The sequence below is a fragment of the Hypanus sabinus genome, chromosome 19, assembly GCF_030144855.1.
Source record: "Hypanus sabinus isolate sHypSab1 chromosome 19, sHypSab1.hap1, whole genome shotgun sequence".
NCBI classification, from domain to species: Eukaryota; Metazoa; Chordata; class Chondrichthyes; order Myliobatiformes; family Dasyatidae; genus Hypanus; species Hypanus sabinus.
In genome coordinates this window covers 32,159,886-32,177,659 of record NC_082724.1, presented here as the reverse complement: position 1 = coordinate 32,177,659, position 17,774 = coordinate 32,159,886, and the positions used below count along the sequence as shown (strand labels likewise).

General features: G+C 39.5%; 1 pseudogene; it reads right to left on the bottom strand.

Moving 5' to 3' along the window:
* The window catches only part of LOC132378162 (uncharacterized protein K02A2.6-like), a 108,987-nt pseudogene that overhangs the window by 55,960 nt on the left and 35,253 nt on the right, over positions 1-17,774 (bottom strand).

Below are 17,774 nucleotides of genomic sequence, written 5' to 3'. Positions count from 1 at the left end.
TGTTATTATGTTTTCATGAATCATGTATTCTCCCTTTTATTAAAGGCCAGAATTTCAAAGACTATTTACTCAAAAAGTATATTCCCTGTATATGAATACTGATGCCATGAGGTGCTTTGGATAAGAAGCAGTACTGCAGCAAAATTACCAAAAAACTGGTAATTTATATAAGAACTAATTAATGCTTAACAATAATACTTGTATTCACATGAACATGATGATAATGCAACTGCCATTTCTTTTGCATCTGGAATTTATTTAAAGAACTAGAATCTAACTCTGTACTCATTCATGTACTATAACAGAGAGCAGCTGGCTAAATGTTCACATTTTTCTGTCCAGCAGCAATTAATTACTATGGTGATATTAAACTAGACTGATACCACTCAGCCTTGAATTCATACTACCTTCAGTTACATTGAATTGATCCTGTTAGTGTCCAAGAGATTCTTCTTCCACTGCCTACTGTGGACATAGAACATAAAACGTCAAACAGTTCAGCACAGTACAGGCACTTTGGCTCATAATGTTATACCAACCTTTTAAGATACTCCCAAGATCCATCTACTGCTCCTGTCCTGCATTGCTCTCTGCTTTTCTTTCATCTATGTGCCTTTCTAAGAGTCTCTTAAATGTTTCTAATGTATTTGCCTCTACCTGTACCCCGGCAGCACATTCCACTCACCCACCATTCACGTTTAAAAAAAACTACCTCTAGCATCCACCCCATGCTTTCTTCCAATCACCTTAAAATTACGTCCTCTCATATTAGCCATTTCTACCCTGGGAAAAGGGATGTCCACTCAGTCAATACCTCTTATCATCTATATGCCTCTATCAAGTCACCTTCTATCCCTCTTAACTCCAAAGAGGAAAGTCGTAGCTTGCTCAACCTTTCCTCATAAGATATGCTCTCATCCAGGCAGCATCCTGGTAAACCTCCTCTCTAAAGCTTCCACATCCTTCCTGTAATGAGTTACCAGAACGGGATACAATAACCCAAGTGCGGTCAGCAAGAGTTGATGACAATCCACAAAGGAATGTTTAGATGGCAAAGGGAAATGGTGTTTTGTGGGGGAACAGAGGGTGTGGTTCTGATATAGCTGTGAGGCTTCTGGTATTCAGGAAGCCAGGAATATTTGGATAATGAGGTGAGGAAGGCAGCACTGTAGTGCGCCAGCTTTAGGAACTTAGAAATTTATGGTGCTGGATGGGGAAAGGATAAAAGCTGGCAATTTAGTGCTAGCTGGATTTATACATTTGATGGAGAAGTCCATTTACGAATGAAAAATCGCAATTCAGCGGAGTGCTTAGAAAACCAGATTAATCCAGGATTGCCCAACAATAAATTGTCCAGTGACAACATAATCTCAGATCCTCTCTTTGTGCTCCCAAAGAAGCATTGTGCCAACATTACATCATTGTATACACCTTTATGCAATTACCACATCAAGAAGGATGTAACTTCTGCCCAGAAGGGTCTGGTCACATCTCTGGATGGATAAGGATTGAGTTCAGAAAAAAGTCATTGTAGTAGTTCACTGAAAATAATCTATTTTTAATTGTCTGATGTTGAAACAGACAGCCAGGAATTAAGGTTTAGGTAATATGCAGTAAGAGAATAAAATGGGGTAAAAAAAAATGGGATATTGTTACCAGTACATTGAAAAGCCATTATGGAAGAACTAGTACTGTATACGAAACACTTTACAGAACACTTTTTCCAGATTTTTTCAAATATATTATATATCCCTAAGCAGCAAACATGACAGTTACTCCATTCAGACAAAGTGCAGTGGATTAAATGCATTTTTTATTGATGGTCATAATACTTATGGATTACTTCTATTAGCCAGTACAGTTGATACCTAGCAGCTTCTGTCAGTTTAAAATGGATTTTTTTCATGAGACTATAAGACATAGGAGCGCAGTTAGACCATTTGGTCCATCAAGGCTGCTCTGCTATTCAATCATATCCCTCTCAACCCCATACCCCCTCTCATAACCTTTGATAATTAGATTAATCTGGAACCTATCAACCTTTGCTTGAAATATACACAGTGAAATGGCCTCCACATCTGCCTGTGGCAATTAATTCCAAAGATTCACTACCCTCTGGCTAAAGAAATTTCTCCTCATCTCTGTTCTAAAGGGACATCCTTGTATTCAGAGGTTGACACCTCTGGATCTGGACTACACCACGATAGGAAGCATCCTCTTCAAATCCACTCTATCTGGGCCTTTCAAAATCCAATAGGTTTCACTGAGTTCCCTCCTCATTCTTATAAACTCAAAAGAATACAGGCCCAGGACCATCAAATCCTCCTCACACATTAACCATTTCATTCCGGGAACCTCTTCTGGATCCTATCCAATGCCAACACATCTTTTCTTAGATAAGGGGCCTAAAACTGCTTACAATGCACCAAGTGTGGTCTAACCAATGCCTTATAAAGCATCAGAATTACGTCCTTGATTTTATATTCTCTTTCTCTGGAAATGAATGCTAACATTGTATTCATCTTGCTTACCACTGACTCAACCTGCAAGTTAACTTTAGAGAATCCTGCACGAGAACTTTCAAGTCCCTTTGCCCCTCTGACTTTTGAATTTTCTGCCCATTTAGAAAATAGTCTACACATTTATTCCTTCTACCCAAGAGAATGACCATACACTTCACTACACTGCATTCCACCTGACAATTCTTTGCCCATTATCCCAATCTGTCGAAATTCTTCTGCACACTTCCAGCTTCTTCAACACTACCTGCCTTCCACCTATCTTTATATTGTCCGCAAACCTGGCTACAAAGCCATCAATTCCATCATCCAAATCACTGACACAAATAGCACATATGTCAGATGTCAGAAAACATATGGTCATAAAGAAAAAATAAAAGAAAAATAATATCACTTAAATCCCTTAGAGGCATTACTGTTGTCTCGTTCTAGCTTGTTATTCCACTGAATGAACACTGAATAGCAGCACCTCTGGAAGGAGAGGCAATGCAGATCCTCTGCTATTAGTTTCAACAATGAACCAGTGAACTGGACTTGCATTATACTACATTACCAATATCTAACAGGGTTTTACAATCCTAATAAAAACATCCAAGACAATCAATTGCACCACGCGCTGTCACAGCACAGTGGTACATCACAGTTCTGGGTGACAACACAACAATAGTATACAATAAGTCTAGTCCAGCTCCATCGCTATGGAGAAACATGTTAATTGGATACAGTAGCATTTGATGTTCTTAGTCTCCAGCAATCACTCATGATCATAAAAAAGATGCACAGGACAAAAAGAATACACCCTTGATTGGCCCCGGGGCCACTGTGTCTGAATATACTGCAGTAGACAGCATCCTAACATGCTATATCACTGCATGGTGTGGAAACAGCACTGCATGGTATAGAAACATCACTGCAAGGTATAGAAACAGCACTGCATGGTATAGAAACACCACTGAGACTGGTATAGAAACACCCTACAATGAGTAGTTAAAACCACCCAATGCTTCACCAGCACCAGATTATCTACCATCGAGGAAGTATATACAGAAAGGTTCTGGAAAAAGGCCACCAACATCATAAAGGATCTCACCCACTCTGCTCATGGACTGTTTGTCCCAGTTCCACCAGGGAAAAGGCTACGTAGCGTCCACACGAAGACTATCAACTCAAAAAGTTTATTTACCCAAGCTGTACGACTGATCACCCACTTACCCACCCCACCACCACTACTTTATCATTTCCTGTCAGAGTCATCTGAGGTACAGACAGACACTCCTGTGCCTTGCATCACTTTATGGACATAAATCAATCTTTGTATATAAGCTGTTTTATGGATTTACATTTATATTGTTTTGTCATTATTGTGTTCTTTATCTTGTGTTTTTTTTGTGCTGCATTAATCCAGAGTAATAATTATTTTGTTCTCTTTACACTTGTGTAGAGGAAATTACAATAAACAGTCTTGAATATTGAATCTTAAACCTTGGATCTTGAAGAATGGGGTGGGAACTGCCCACAAGTAACGCCACACATTCTGTTCAAAATGTTCAGCAGAACAACACAAGCATGAACAACAACAACAAAAGCAGAACAAAAGCAACACACACAAAATGCTGGAGGAACTCAGCAAGATCCACAGCATTTATGGAGGGGAATAAACAGTCGACATCTGGGCTGAGACCCTTTTTCAAGATGGGAAAGGAAAGGACAGAAGCCAGAATAAAGTAGGGGCAGGGGAAGGAGTACATGCTGGTAGGTGATAGGTGAGACCAGGTGAGAGGGAAGGAGCATGATGGGTGGGGAGGGGGACTCAAGTAAGAAGCGGCGAGGTGAGTGGTGGAAGAGTTAAAGGACTGAAGAAGACAAAATCTGATAGGGAAGGATAATGGAACATAGAAGAAAGGGTATGAGGAGGGCAACCAGAGGGAGGTGATGGGCAGGTGAGGAGAAGAGGGAGAGTGAGAGGGGAACCAGAGCGTGGAATCAAAAAAGAGAAAAGGTGGAGGGGGGAGAAATTATGTCATTGCCATCAGGTTGGAGGCTACCCAGATGGAATACGAGGTGTTACGCCTCCAACCTGAGTGTACTCTCATTGTGGCTCAAGAGATGGCCATGGACAGACATTTTGGAATGGGAATGGGAATGGAAAGTCAAATTGAAATGCGTGGCCTGCTGAAGTTCCTGCCTTTTAAGGCAAATGGAACAAAAGTGCATGACAAAGCAGTCCCCAATCTTTGTTGGGTCTCACTGATATAGACATAACCACTCTGAGAACAACTGATACAATAGTTGACCCCACAGGCTTGCAGGTAACGTGTTGCCTCACCTGAAAAAACTGCTTGGAGACCAGTATGGTGGTAAGGGGGAAGACTTAGGGGCAGAGATCCTCACCAGGAGGGAGACCATGGGGAAGAACATGTGGACAAGAGAGTCATGTAGAGAAGAAACAAAACAAGACCTTTTCCTCTCTCTCATCCCTCAACACACAGAGAGATTCTAACTACAGGACGAGCTGCATTTGGACCGCCAACCTCCAGATCTCTGGCCCAGAATCACAAACTCACAGACATCAGGCTTCAACTTCCTGACCCCCTCCTACCCTGGACTTTGACTTCCAGACTCACCAAATTCAGACTTTGCCTTCCAGTATTGACCCCAAGACTCACCCAAGCACTGGACTTTGAACTACGGGCCTCAAATCCCAAACTCGCATGGGTTGCCAACCTCAGGATTTACCAAGCTCATTCCAGGCCTGAACATAGACCTGCAGACATCGGGTCTCCAACTTATGGACACACCAACATAAAGCGTCAACTTCCAGACTTGCCAACTCCGCCTTCAACCTTTATTCTTCGGCTGCAGAACCAATCATGGGAGTCACTGACCTTTATGAGTCATCAGCATGACCTTCAGGTCCCTGACGGTCATAAGGTAGTAACTGTTCCTGAACCTGGTGGTATGAAACTAAGGTCTTCTGTACCAATGGTAGTAGGAAGAGCATGGTGAGATTTCTGGATGATGGATACTGATTTCTTTGGCAGTACTCCATGTAAATGTAGTCATTGGTGTGGTGGGTTTTGCCTGTACTGTGATAGGCTGGGTTGTATCCAACACTTTCTGAAGCCTTTTCCATTCCATACCAGACTATGATGCTCTCCACTGGGTTAGGATACCCTTCACTGTGTGTCTATAGAAGGTCTGCTTGCACTTATCAAGCAAGAGACTTTTCACCAGTTTAATGTTGTTCTGGTAAGCACATTCAGGGCTGCTACATATTAAGTCTAAACAAATTTGATTTAGATGAAGAAAATCTGTTAACTCATTGATCTTCTTCAACTGAAATTCCAGCCTGTTGCGTTTCCATTACAACACCCACCTGTTTGTTAAATGAGTCATGTCCTTGATTCAGCAAACTATTCCAGCTGCTGGCTTCTCTGTGGGGAGAAATAATTTATTTTGTCTGTCCTAAACATGTTATTCATTTTCTTACTCTATTTTAATTGGTTTATGTTTAATAAAGGGCTGTGCCAAATTATGTTGTTTTAATCTGCACACAATTTTGGTTTTGCATAACCTTTTTCAGTTGTGTAGAAATACAGTATACTTCGATTGTTTCTTTTTTCCTATTTGCTTCCCACTTCTTCTTCTGACAATGTCAGATCTACAGTCCAAGGGTACACTCTGACACTTCATCCATCAGCCTATCCTTCAAGAAAACCAGCAGGTGTTTGTATCTGACTTGGAGAGCCATGTAGCAGAACACTGATTTTCTGCTTTCCATTTGACAAGCATCGCTAAATAATAAAAAACATTGTTAATATTTCCTCTCCTGAGTTCAACCACCCACACAAGTTAGATTACCTGAAACGTTTCCCTGGCTAAAACAGTTATGTAATTTCCAGAAAGATTCAAACAAAAACCCTCTCAGCAGTAGACCAGCTACTCTAATATCCACCCACCAAATGGAACCAATTATTTGCAGTAAGCTTTTTTTTTGCTGTGTTCTTCTGAGCTATAATACCATTGAGTTATTTCTAATAATACTTTGAGATCACCAAACATTTATATTAACTGTGGCACAGAAGACTACAGTTGGTGGAACCTGAAGCAAAGCTGAACTGCCGAAGGAACTCAGCAGGACAGTCTACATTTGTGGAAAGAAAGTGACAGATGGTGTTACAGGTCTACATGATACTGAAAGACATTTAGTTTTTTCCCATGATGAAAGATCTTAAAACAGAGTGTGGTGAACCTGTAGAAGACCGTGGAGTAGGTAAATTGATTGTTAAACATAAAATAAAAGGCACTATTGGATTTGGGGAGAGAGTAAGAGGGCCAGACATGATTCCATTGCATGACATGGACTTAGGGATGAACCTTAGGGAAGAGACCTGAACAGCTCTGTTCCGAAGAGTGATAATTGCTGCTTTAAATCAACATCCATACAGACCCTCCACTGAGCATCTCATCCATAAAATGGTAGCACAGATATTGCAGCATTCCACTGGGGTCTCAGCTTAGATTATGCAGTTAAATCTTAGGCAGGGCTTGAAACTACAGCCTGTTAACGGAAAAGCTCCCAACAGAGTTAGGCTCAGTTTTTAAATTGTGAAGATTAACTTAAGCTATTAATTCCAGTCCAAAAATCAAATTAGTAAAACAGTGGATCCCAACTTCAGTGCGAAAGAGTTGGTATCGGCACTGGTTTATTATTGTCATATGTACCAAGATACAGTGAAAAGCTTGCTTACTATTGATGCAGATCAAATCATTACACAGTGCATTGAGCTAAAATGAGGTAAAATAATAACAATGCAGAATAAAATGTCAAACCTATCAAAAAAGTGCAGTGCAGGTAAACAATAAAGGCAAGATCATAATGAGATAGATTGTGACATCAAGAATCCTCCGAATAGTACAAGAGATCCATTTAAGAGTCCGATAACAATGGGATAAAACCTGCCTTGAGCCTGGTGGTATGTGCTTTCAGGCTTCTGTATCTTCTGTCCGATGGGAGAGGGGAAAAGAGAGGATGTCTAAGAAGGATGGGGAATTTTGATTATGCAGGCTGATTTACTGAGGCAGCAAGAAGTATAGACAGAGTCCACAGAAGGGAAGCTGGTTCCTGTGATGTGTTGTGTTGTGTCCACAATCCTCTGCAGTTTCTTGCAGTTACATGCAGAGCAGTTGCCATACCAGGCTGTTATGGATCGAGACAAAATGCTTTCTATAGTGCATCAATAAAATTGGTAAGAGGAAATAGGGATGGAATACAAACAAAAATGTAATTCATTTTATCTAAAATAGATATTCTATTGTTAATGAATTTTCATTGGAATATAATCTTGCAAGCTTGGTGAAGAGTTAACAAATTGTTATGTGTGATTACTGCTTTCTTTTCATGCCCATTTGTACTGTTCACTTTGTTTAGGATTTAACCTTCTTTGTATTGAATCTCCATGATTTTATAGAATATTAACACTGATTAAGCAAAAAGTTAGCAAGATTTACAAGAATCTCCTATATTAAGAGCATTGACACAGGAGCAACTTTTTCTAAAGTGGCATTCATTGCAAACTGTTTGTAAAATTAGATTCAAAATCCTTACTGAAAATCAAAGACAGTAAACAATATTCTATAATGCACTTGCATGCAAAATTATTATTTTATGTGTATTTGCAATGTTTATTGTGATAAAAATGACCAAAATTACTATGGAAAAATGATGTGTAACTATACAATTCTGAGCGTGATATGTAATGGTGCACCTAAAATTTAATATACATATTTTTAAAGTTAGTCATCTGCCAACAGTAATGTAAGATGTACATGAAAAGCTTTGCATTTTGAAGTACATGGAATAACAGCAAACAATAACAATGGGTGTGCAGAATGTTATCTGGATAGCAAGAGATGAGAAAAGAACGAAAGAAAATGGGAATAACTAAAGCTCTCTTTTTATCCTGCTGGAAGGAATGGGGGATGGCTAGATACAAGAGAGTGATCTGCCTTATTTGTGAAAGATGTGGAAGAAGGATGCAAACTGAAAATCTCTCCATAACAAAGAAGAAAAGTGGAAAGATTTAGCAAGCTTAAAATGAACAGGATCTGAAAATGTCAATTCTGAGGGTCACTAGAGATGTTCAACAAGATTGCAAATCCCTTGCTGCTATTTCCCAAGGCGCTCAGAAATTCTAGAGTTCAATAGATATTTTACATGGGAGCATTGGAAGGATAGCAGGATAGATCAATAATCCTATCCTACCCTGATTATTATAATCCCATGACTGAGTTGAAAATATGCCACCAGTGAACCAGCTAACAGAGCCTCCGTGCAACACTATTAGCAATGGCTTGGTGACAGTTTATGAAAAAGGCATCTGTGTGTTCAAGGTATTTTTCTCTGCATACCTGGAACATTAAGACAAATTAAGATGCTTCAGAAGTCACTAAAGATCTCCTGCTCCTGTAGAACTATGCTTTTTGGTGAATGAATTCTGAGCTGGAATTTTGAAAGAGTCTCCCCTTTATTCCAACTTCTCCGTTTCATCGCCGTAAGATTGATAGTCACTTCTTGGGTTGTTTTTTGCCACTGCAGTCTAATGGGCCAGCCCAATCTCATTGCAAAGTTCCATATCTAAAGAATGAATGTTTTGGAAAGCCATCAGAAAGCCACCAGCTACCCAGTCACAACTACACTCCACAAAAACCTGGACTGCTAAGACAAAACATCCTTTGGAGGACAGAGGAGAATGCTGGAAACAGTGGGACATAATGTCCAATCAAACTTTAAAAGAACTTTGCAGAAGCATGTTATAATTAGTATTACAAGGCACACATTTCCAAGTAGGTATACTCAGATTAATGCATATAAGGAACATATTTTAATAAAATATAAATTTTAGTGAGGTGGGAATTATTTATTCAGATGAAATGACATGAATTCTAATCTAGTAATGCAAATAGATTCAAAACAGGTAGATAATTAAGACTAGATAAGCCATCAACTAATTACATGGTGGAAAAGACTTGATGGCTGAAGTCCTTGTCTCTATTTCAATGTAAGTAATGGAACTGAAGAATTATTTGGTAGAGGTTACAGAGATTACTTAATTTAATTGAATTTTTATGAGTGCATTCATTATAGACAATGCTAGTGAAGAATCAATTTTCAGCTTTGCTCTTCTCTATGAAAATCAAGGGAAAGAATCTGAAGAAGCCAGCATGATATCTATCCATCAATACTCGATGGGCTGAGAGTTGGTACAAATTTGCTAAAAGCCTTTAGAACTGCAATGTGTGGTCATTACAGACGTGGCTGTCATAAGGACAGAAATAGCTGTTGGATATTCCAAGGTTTAGTTGTTTCATTCCGGAAGTAAAGAGGTGGGAGAGTGGCACTGATAATCTGGGTAGTATTTTTGATTAAACTACTGGAGATCTGACCGCTGGAAGTGGAACATTGCTCAAATGAAAATTTTACAAAGTCCTGCCTTAGAAGTCAGTATGGGGATGGATCCAGACAGGAAGTCAGTATGGGGACAGATCCAAGGGATAGCATTTTCGGGTGCTGTAGCAGAGCTTCACCTGCCAAATTGGATTCTGTGATTTCTAAGTAAAGCAAAATGAAGCAAAATTTGCCAAGTTTTTCTTCATTGACTTTCATCTTACAAATAAGACAGAAAGAGGAGATTTAGGGAAAAAGTGACTGAGGTTTCAAATATCTGCTTCTTCATTTCACAATAACAGCTGTATATAAATAAACCTATAAGTAAGTGTGAAAGTTCTCAAAATGTCTAGTGAATTGATGTTGTCGTTTTCCAATACAAATAACACAGTAACATTTTCTTCTCTCAAATTACAAGTAGTCATTTGTTCGGTTATTCTTGTTGAAGTGATAAATTCTCTGGCCAAAAATCACTAAGATTAATTTATTGTGTAAGCTCAAATTGCAAAGTACATCTATTATCAAAATATGAATACAATATACAACCTTGAGATTCGTGTCCTTACAGGCAGCCACAAAACAAAGAGGCCCAATAGAACCGGTTAAAAAAGACCATCAAACACCCAATGTGCAAATCATGCAAACAATAAAAGTAAGCAAATAAGATTCAGGAACGAAGTTCACAAAATTGAGTCCACAGCCACGAAGCCAGTTGCAGCCAATCCAGCAGCACGTTAGTTCTAGGCCCCAGCCTCAGTTCAGCGCAGAGACGAGTAATCCTTGTGAGCAGCGAGCTGAACACCGGCCCATTCCTCTCTTCTGGCACCAACATGCTGACCTTTTCAATCTGGTACGGAACTGAAATCGCTCCTCGCTCTCAGATCAGGGCCCTGCCACCCCGACTCTGCCTCGTCACACCTCGGATTTGCTGCTTTGAATCAGCTCCACATTCAAGACCAAACATTGGCTTGTTCCCCAGTCTCAAGCCCAAGACTCCCTGCCTTGTTTCTGCCCACGCACGCTATGCCACAACCACCCTGCACCTTCAACAATGCGAAGGCAATGGTCTCTCGAGCTGGTGCTGCTTTGAATGCACTGATTTTGGACTTTTCATGTCAAATGAAATGACTTTTTAAAATGTTGTTGTGGCATTTACTTTGGAGTTGATATTTAAAGTGCTAATTAATTTCAACATCTTAAATTTCCAATTAAGAGCATGGTGTCCTGGATGGAAAAGTTATATACACATTGATATCTGAGCTGTCTACTTTTGCTTTATTATTCTGAATTTTTAGCCCACAAGCAATCACTGGAGACAAAGGTAGGAAAGTGTCACCAAAAAAAAAGCAATCTGGTTGGATAAAAAGAGAAGAAGTCTGGAAGGTGCTTCATAGAATGATTGAATATTTAAGCTTCACACCGTGCATGATTGTATGTTGCTTTTCCTGACCAAGGACCATTTAATTAATTTCTTATCATTGAATTACAGAATGTGCAGACCTCAAGTTCATCAATGCTATACAGAATAAACAACTTAGCTCCTCATCCTCCTTCCTTTTCCCACACTGATCTTTCTGCCACCTGCCTACTCAGCTACCAAGTGCAAACTAGAAGAATAACACCTCAGTTCCACCTATGTGTCCATAACGTGGGTGGCATGAACGTCGAATTCTCCAGTTTCGGATAACCTGCTCCTCTTCTGTCTTCTTCTCTCTCCTTATCTAACCATGTCCTCTCTCAGATTTTCTTCTGTCCAGCCCCTGTCATTCAATTTCCTTTCCCTCCCACACATTCCAACTGCTCATCACCCTCACATTCCTCCCACTGTTCCCTTCTGCTCACCTTCTCTCCCTCGTTTGTCTCTGCCACTTTCCTTTCTTATTAATTTCCACAATGTGCTGCATTTTGTCTCCACTTTTCACTTCCCACCCTTTTGGGCTTTCTTTTCCCTACCCTTCCCCATGACTCCATCTACCAACCAATCCCTCCTCATCTGGATTCACATCAATTGGCAACTCTTGCCCCGCTCTACAACTCACCCATTTACACTGGTCACCCCTGACCCTCTACTCTGTCAATCCAGATGTACGGTCTCAGTCTGTCAACAGTCCATTTCCATCCGTAGCTGCTGCCTGAGCTGCTGTGTTCCTTCAGAAGGTTATATTCTTGCTCTACATTCCTGCATCTGCAGTTCTGTGTGTCTCCATACTTTACAACTTGCTGCTGATCTGTTTAAAGGCGTTCAGGCACCTGCTACCAATCTTCAGACAGCAAGTTCTAGATCTCTACCAGCCTCCAAATGAGGATACTTTTCCTCATCTCCCTGCTAGCCATCCTTCCAATTACTTTAACTTCAAAAGCCTTGGAGTTAATCAAATCACAAACAAGAGAGAATCAACAGATGCTAGAAATCCAAGCAACACACACAGAATGCTGGAGGATCTCAGCAAGCCAGGCAGCATCTATGGAAAAGGGTACAGTTGAGGTTTTGGACCAAGACCTTTCAGCAGGACTGCTTTATAAAAAGAAAATAATGTAGTAGTGGATCTGTGTAAGCATGTGGTCGAACAGTCAGAGGGCAGCAGAGATCACAGAGGGGGAGCAGTGAGAGAGGATTTCACTGAACTGTCGAAGGGAAGATTTAAACTTCTTCAGAGTAGGCATCCCTGGAAGAGACTTTGCAGTGTAGTAATCAAATCAATAACAAGAGAGACAACACACACACAACTTCTGGAGAAACTCAGCAGGCCAGACAGCATCTATGGCCCAAAACGTTGATTGTACTTTTTTCCATAGATGCTACCAGGCCTGCAGAGTTCCTCCAGCATTTGGTGTGTGTTGCCTTGGAGTTAAAGTACTTTTGAAAACTTTACCAAGAGAACTAGTTCCAGATGAAAGGTCTTGACCTGAAATGTCAACTGCTCATTTCCCTGCACAGCTGCTGCCAGACCTATGGTGTCTCCAGTTCCTCTGGTGTTTTGTTGGTCCCTCCAGAGTCCAACATCTACAGACTTGTGAGTCTCCAGAATTACTTTCCTCCCATTTATTCTTTTTTGGCACCAATATCTTTATACACCTTAATCAAATCTTACAGCCTTTTCTTTTCCACAGAAATCAACACCAGATTAGCTGTCTTTCCTCATACTTAGAATATACAGCCCTGGCATGAAATTCATAAATCTCTGCACTCTCTCTGGTTCAACCAAACTTCATTGTAGTGACAACTCATGTCTTAGACCATAAGACAGAGGAGCAAAATTAGGCTACTCAGCTCATTGAGTCTGCTCTACCATTTCATCATGACTGATTTACTATCCATCTCAACTCCATTTTCTTTCCTTCTCCCTGTAACCTTTGATGCCCTTACTAATCAAGAATCTATCATCCTCCGTTTTAAATATATCCAATGACTTGGTCTTGACAATGTTGGAATATTTTGTCAGCATTGGGAGCTTGTAGAGCTGGGAAGGTTGCAGATATTTTTTATGGATGAGATTAATTCTGTCTAGATCATTACACCATTTGAGGACTGGGGCTTCAAGAGTAAACATCAGTCCTGTCTGTTACACTGGTATCATTAAGTTCAAGAAAATACATGTACTCTAGCTGGCTGCATTGGGAATGGTCTGAGCCAATGAGCTAGATATTAATAGTAAATGATAGTATAGAACTGCCAGCAGCTTCTTAACATCAGCTTCCAGTCAATATTTTAAAGACAGCAGGATTCCATGGTCTGCAGAAAGCAAACCTTTTAAAAGTTTCTCCATCTAATATAATGATCCACTGAACTCCAAACATTTTTCGAATTATTTTAATAAATTTTTAATATTGATCAACAAGTCTGAGCCCATTGTTTCTATCAGAAATATCATGCTGATCAGAGTAATTCTTCTTTCAGTATCACTTGGGAATCAACCAGAGTCATAAGTTTAATTTTGAGACCTATGCCATAGGGAGCATTTAATCTGCCCAATCCACCTCCAGGCCTGGGCTACTAAGCCCCACAGAAGTGTTTCTACTGACAGGAAAGGGTGCAAAAACAGGTTACTGGTGCTATAAAACCATTCACTTTGGGCAGATAGAGCTTGTCAGCCGTGGTTAGCAGCTCATCTAAGAGAAGGAAATCTCTGATCTCAAACCTCTGCCTTGTGTCTATACAAGGGGAAGGCTTCGGGAGTAAACTCCGAGGAAAATTCCAGAGCTGGATTCCCTAATGGCAGTCCTACATTGAGTTCAACTCTGACTGGCAGCTCCCGTGACACTGATCTATTGTACAGATATCTGCTTCTCCTTTGGATTCATCAGCTGCACGGAGTTGGACGCCTGCTACATGGGCAACATACAGTCAACCAATATGAAAGATCGACTCTAAAATTTATATTCAGAGCTGCAAGTATCAGTAACTGAGTCAAGCTGATTACAATACTGTTTTGGAAGTGAGATTAAATGGCTATGTTGGTCCTCCAGCTAAGTGCATTGAACATATTTCCATGTGCCCAATCATATGATCTTAATCTACACAACTCTGATGCTCAATGCCAATATTCATGCAGAGACAGAATATAGAACAGAGCAGGTAAGGAACTTCCCCAAGAGAATTAATCATATGATAGGTGTTATGAGACGCTCCCAACTGCGCTTGCTTCTGGGACTGAGATGCTTGAATTCCCTAGTGTATGGACAGCTGGCACAGCCCCTTTAAGGGTTCAGGACAGTCTGACTAACTGGCAATCATGTTTTGAGCACCGAGAATTGAGTATTTAAGGAAAACCTGAACTGTGGTTCAATGCTCAAACATATTCATGATATCATCTAGCGTTGGTTTTGAGCTCATATCCAGTGTAATACCATGCCTCAAGCCTTGCTTCAGGTTCTCCAGAATTTGGGTCCAATTCGTCCTCATCAAGGACTCTCATCACAGTGGTGCATGCCAGCTCGTTTTCAATGATTCGGAGAAGTTTAGATAGGTTCATGGATGGTAGGTGTATGGAGGTCTATAGTTCTGTTGGAGGACAATGGGAGAAGGCTGTTTAAATGGTTTAGTATGGACTAGATGGGGTTGAAGGGCCTGTTTCTGTGTAGTGCTTTTCTCTGACTCTTTGACCCTATAGCTCAGTTGAGAGAGTGTAGGTTGGAGGTCTGCAGATCTCATGCTAGTGGTGGCAATGGTAACATAATGGCTGCATAATACCGTTGCAGTGCCTCTGTAAGAAATTTGTATGTTCTCCCCATGACTGGGTGGGTTTCATCCAGTGCTCCACTTCCCCCCACATTCCTAAGATGAACAGGTTAGTAGGTTTATAGGTCACATGGGTGTTACTGGCTGGCGTGGGCTTGTTGGGCCGGAAAGGCCTATTACTGTGTTGTATCAATAAATTTTAAAAAATACTCCCTTTCCATTTTGGGAAGATATAATATGAAATTTATTATATCCATCAAATTAATACCAGTAGATAGAATTAGCATGCTGATAGTCTCCTACTTTGCCACTGCTTTGACCTCCTTTTATGATTGCTTTCTTTGTTATGCCTGTGTCTGGTCTCGGATTTACTGTTTCTCTTCTGCACAGTTATTACCCCAGGTAGTTACAGGCACTGAATGAATTGTCAATTTTGTGTCGAGTTTCATTAGTTGGTTTGCTCTGGCATTTCTGTGTGCCTTTTGTTTAATCCCCAGTGATGAAATGAAAAAAGTCCACTTTAAAGAAGGACTCTTTATTTAGAGCTACAGTAAATATTTAGTTAACTATTGTTTTAACTACGTCAAGTTCTCTTATGTCAGTTTGCCAAGTGGAGATTGCTTTTAATAATCTTGCATACTTCCTTCTACTGATTAGTAAATGAAATGTAAGGTGACCTGATGTGCTTCATTCCATGTTAAATAACAGTTAAACACAACATTTTTACAGTAATATTTTAATTACATTTTATTTCATTCATTTGGGTATATACTTGTGCATTCATTGTAAAATCTTCCACGTCATGATAACTTTAGCAATTATTCCATAATAAATAGATAATGTACATAAAATTAATTCAAATTGAAACAGCATTTAAAATTCAATGGACATTCTAATCATTCTGCAAAATCAAAATAGACACATAAGTGTTTTGGAAAATTCTGATTAAAGTGTTCAAATCACTTTCAGTGATCAATTAGTTCACCTAGAATTTGGCTGCTTGCATTGAAAATGTGAACATTAATTAATATTTCATCTACATGAAAATCAAACAAAAGCAACAAATATTTCACAGACTATATTTTGCAATTATCAAATAGAACTTTAATTAGGATGGTTCAATTAATCGTGTAAGTTCTTGTCAGATGTTCAATCAAGTAAAACGGTTAACCTGTTTTATTAAGAATCCCTAAGCACAATTAATGAAACAAAGCTACAAAAAATAGCCAAAGAACAAATTGAAGCAGGCATTCACAATGGGGTGGAATATTTTTTCCTGCATTGCTCTAATCATCTTCATGGATTATGTAATTAGGGGTTTAAGTGAAGGACAGTGCTCTAATGCCATCTGCTGTCTTCTGCATCAATAGTGAAAACCTTTACTGGCTTTCCTAATGAGTCTTGAATAGATCAAGCCAAAAATAGGTAACTTATAATGTAATAATTCTTATAAATCAATCAGATGGATTATGAGCATTCTCTTTATGCTTCTATGTGAGATAGATTAATGAAGGAAGAACAATTTTTGAAAATTTTATCAAATTTTCTGAGATTCTGATGAGAGTATTTCTAATTATAGTTTTCTTGCATTTATTAAACTTGCTTCCTCTCATGTTGACAGATCTATGATTGCACTGATTACGCTAACATTCTGATCACTGCTGATAGTGATACACCTTGAGTTAATATACAATCTATAATAACATCAGTTCCCATTGTGATGATCAAACCATTTCACATTTTTATTGATGTGAAGAAAATATTCTGGTTATACCAAATTTTCATCTTAGACAGCCATTGTGATCAACTATAGCTTGCTCCTATTTCTATCTTGATGGATTTTAGATGCTGAGATCCAATAGGGGAAGTCAATTCTGGATTGAGTGTTGTGTAATGAACCAGATTTGATTAGGGAGCTTAAGGTAAAGGAACCCTTGGGAGACAGTAATCACAATATGGTAGAATTGACCCTGCAGTTTGAGAGAGAGAAGATAAATTCAGATGTATCAGTATTACAGTGGAGTAAAGTGACTTTCAGAGGCATGAGAGAGGAGCTGGCCAAGGTTGAAATATGAAGGTAAACTGTTTTTTTCAGATATATAAAGAGTAAAAGAGAGTGGATATCGGACCACTGGAAAATGATGCTGGAGAGGTAGTAATGGGGAACAAGGAAATGATGGATGAACTGAGTAAGTATTTTGTGTCTGTCTCATTTTAGAAAGCACTAGCAGTATTCCAGAAATTCAGGAGTGTTAGGGGACACTCCTTATTGATCCCAAAGGAAATTACAGTGTCACAGTAGCATTACAAGTGTACAGATATACAAATAGAAGAGTAGTAAGAAAGAATAAAAATTAAGTCACCTCAAACAGTCTAACAGAAGGGGATCATCACTTTACCAGCTATAGGTTGATTTGTTATAGAGCCTAATGGCCAAGAGTAAGAATGAACTCATCTAGCGCTCTTTGGAGCAGCGCAGTTGTCATAGTCTATTACTAAATTACTAAAAATGCTATTACTGTTACTGTTTAAAATCTGTTTAAAATCTATCACCAAGGTGACATGCAGAAGGTGAGAAACATTGTCCAGAATTGCCAGGATTTTCAGTAAGGTCCTTTGTTCTACCACA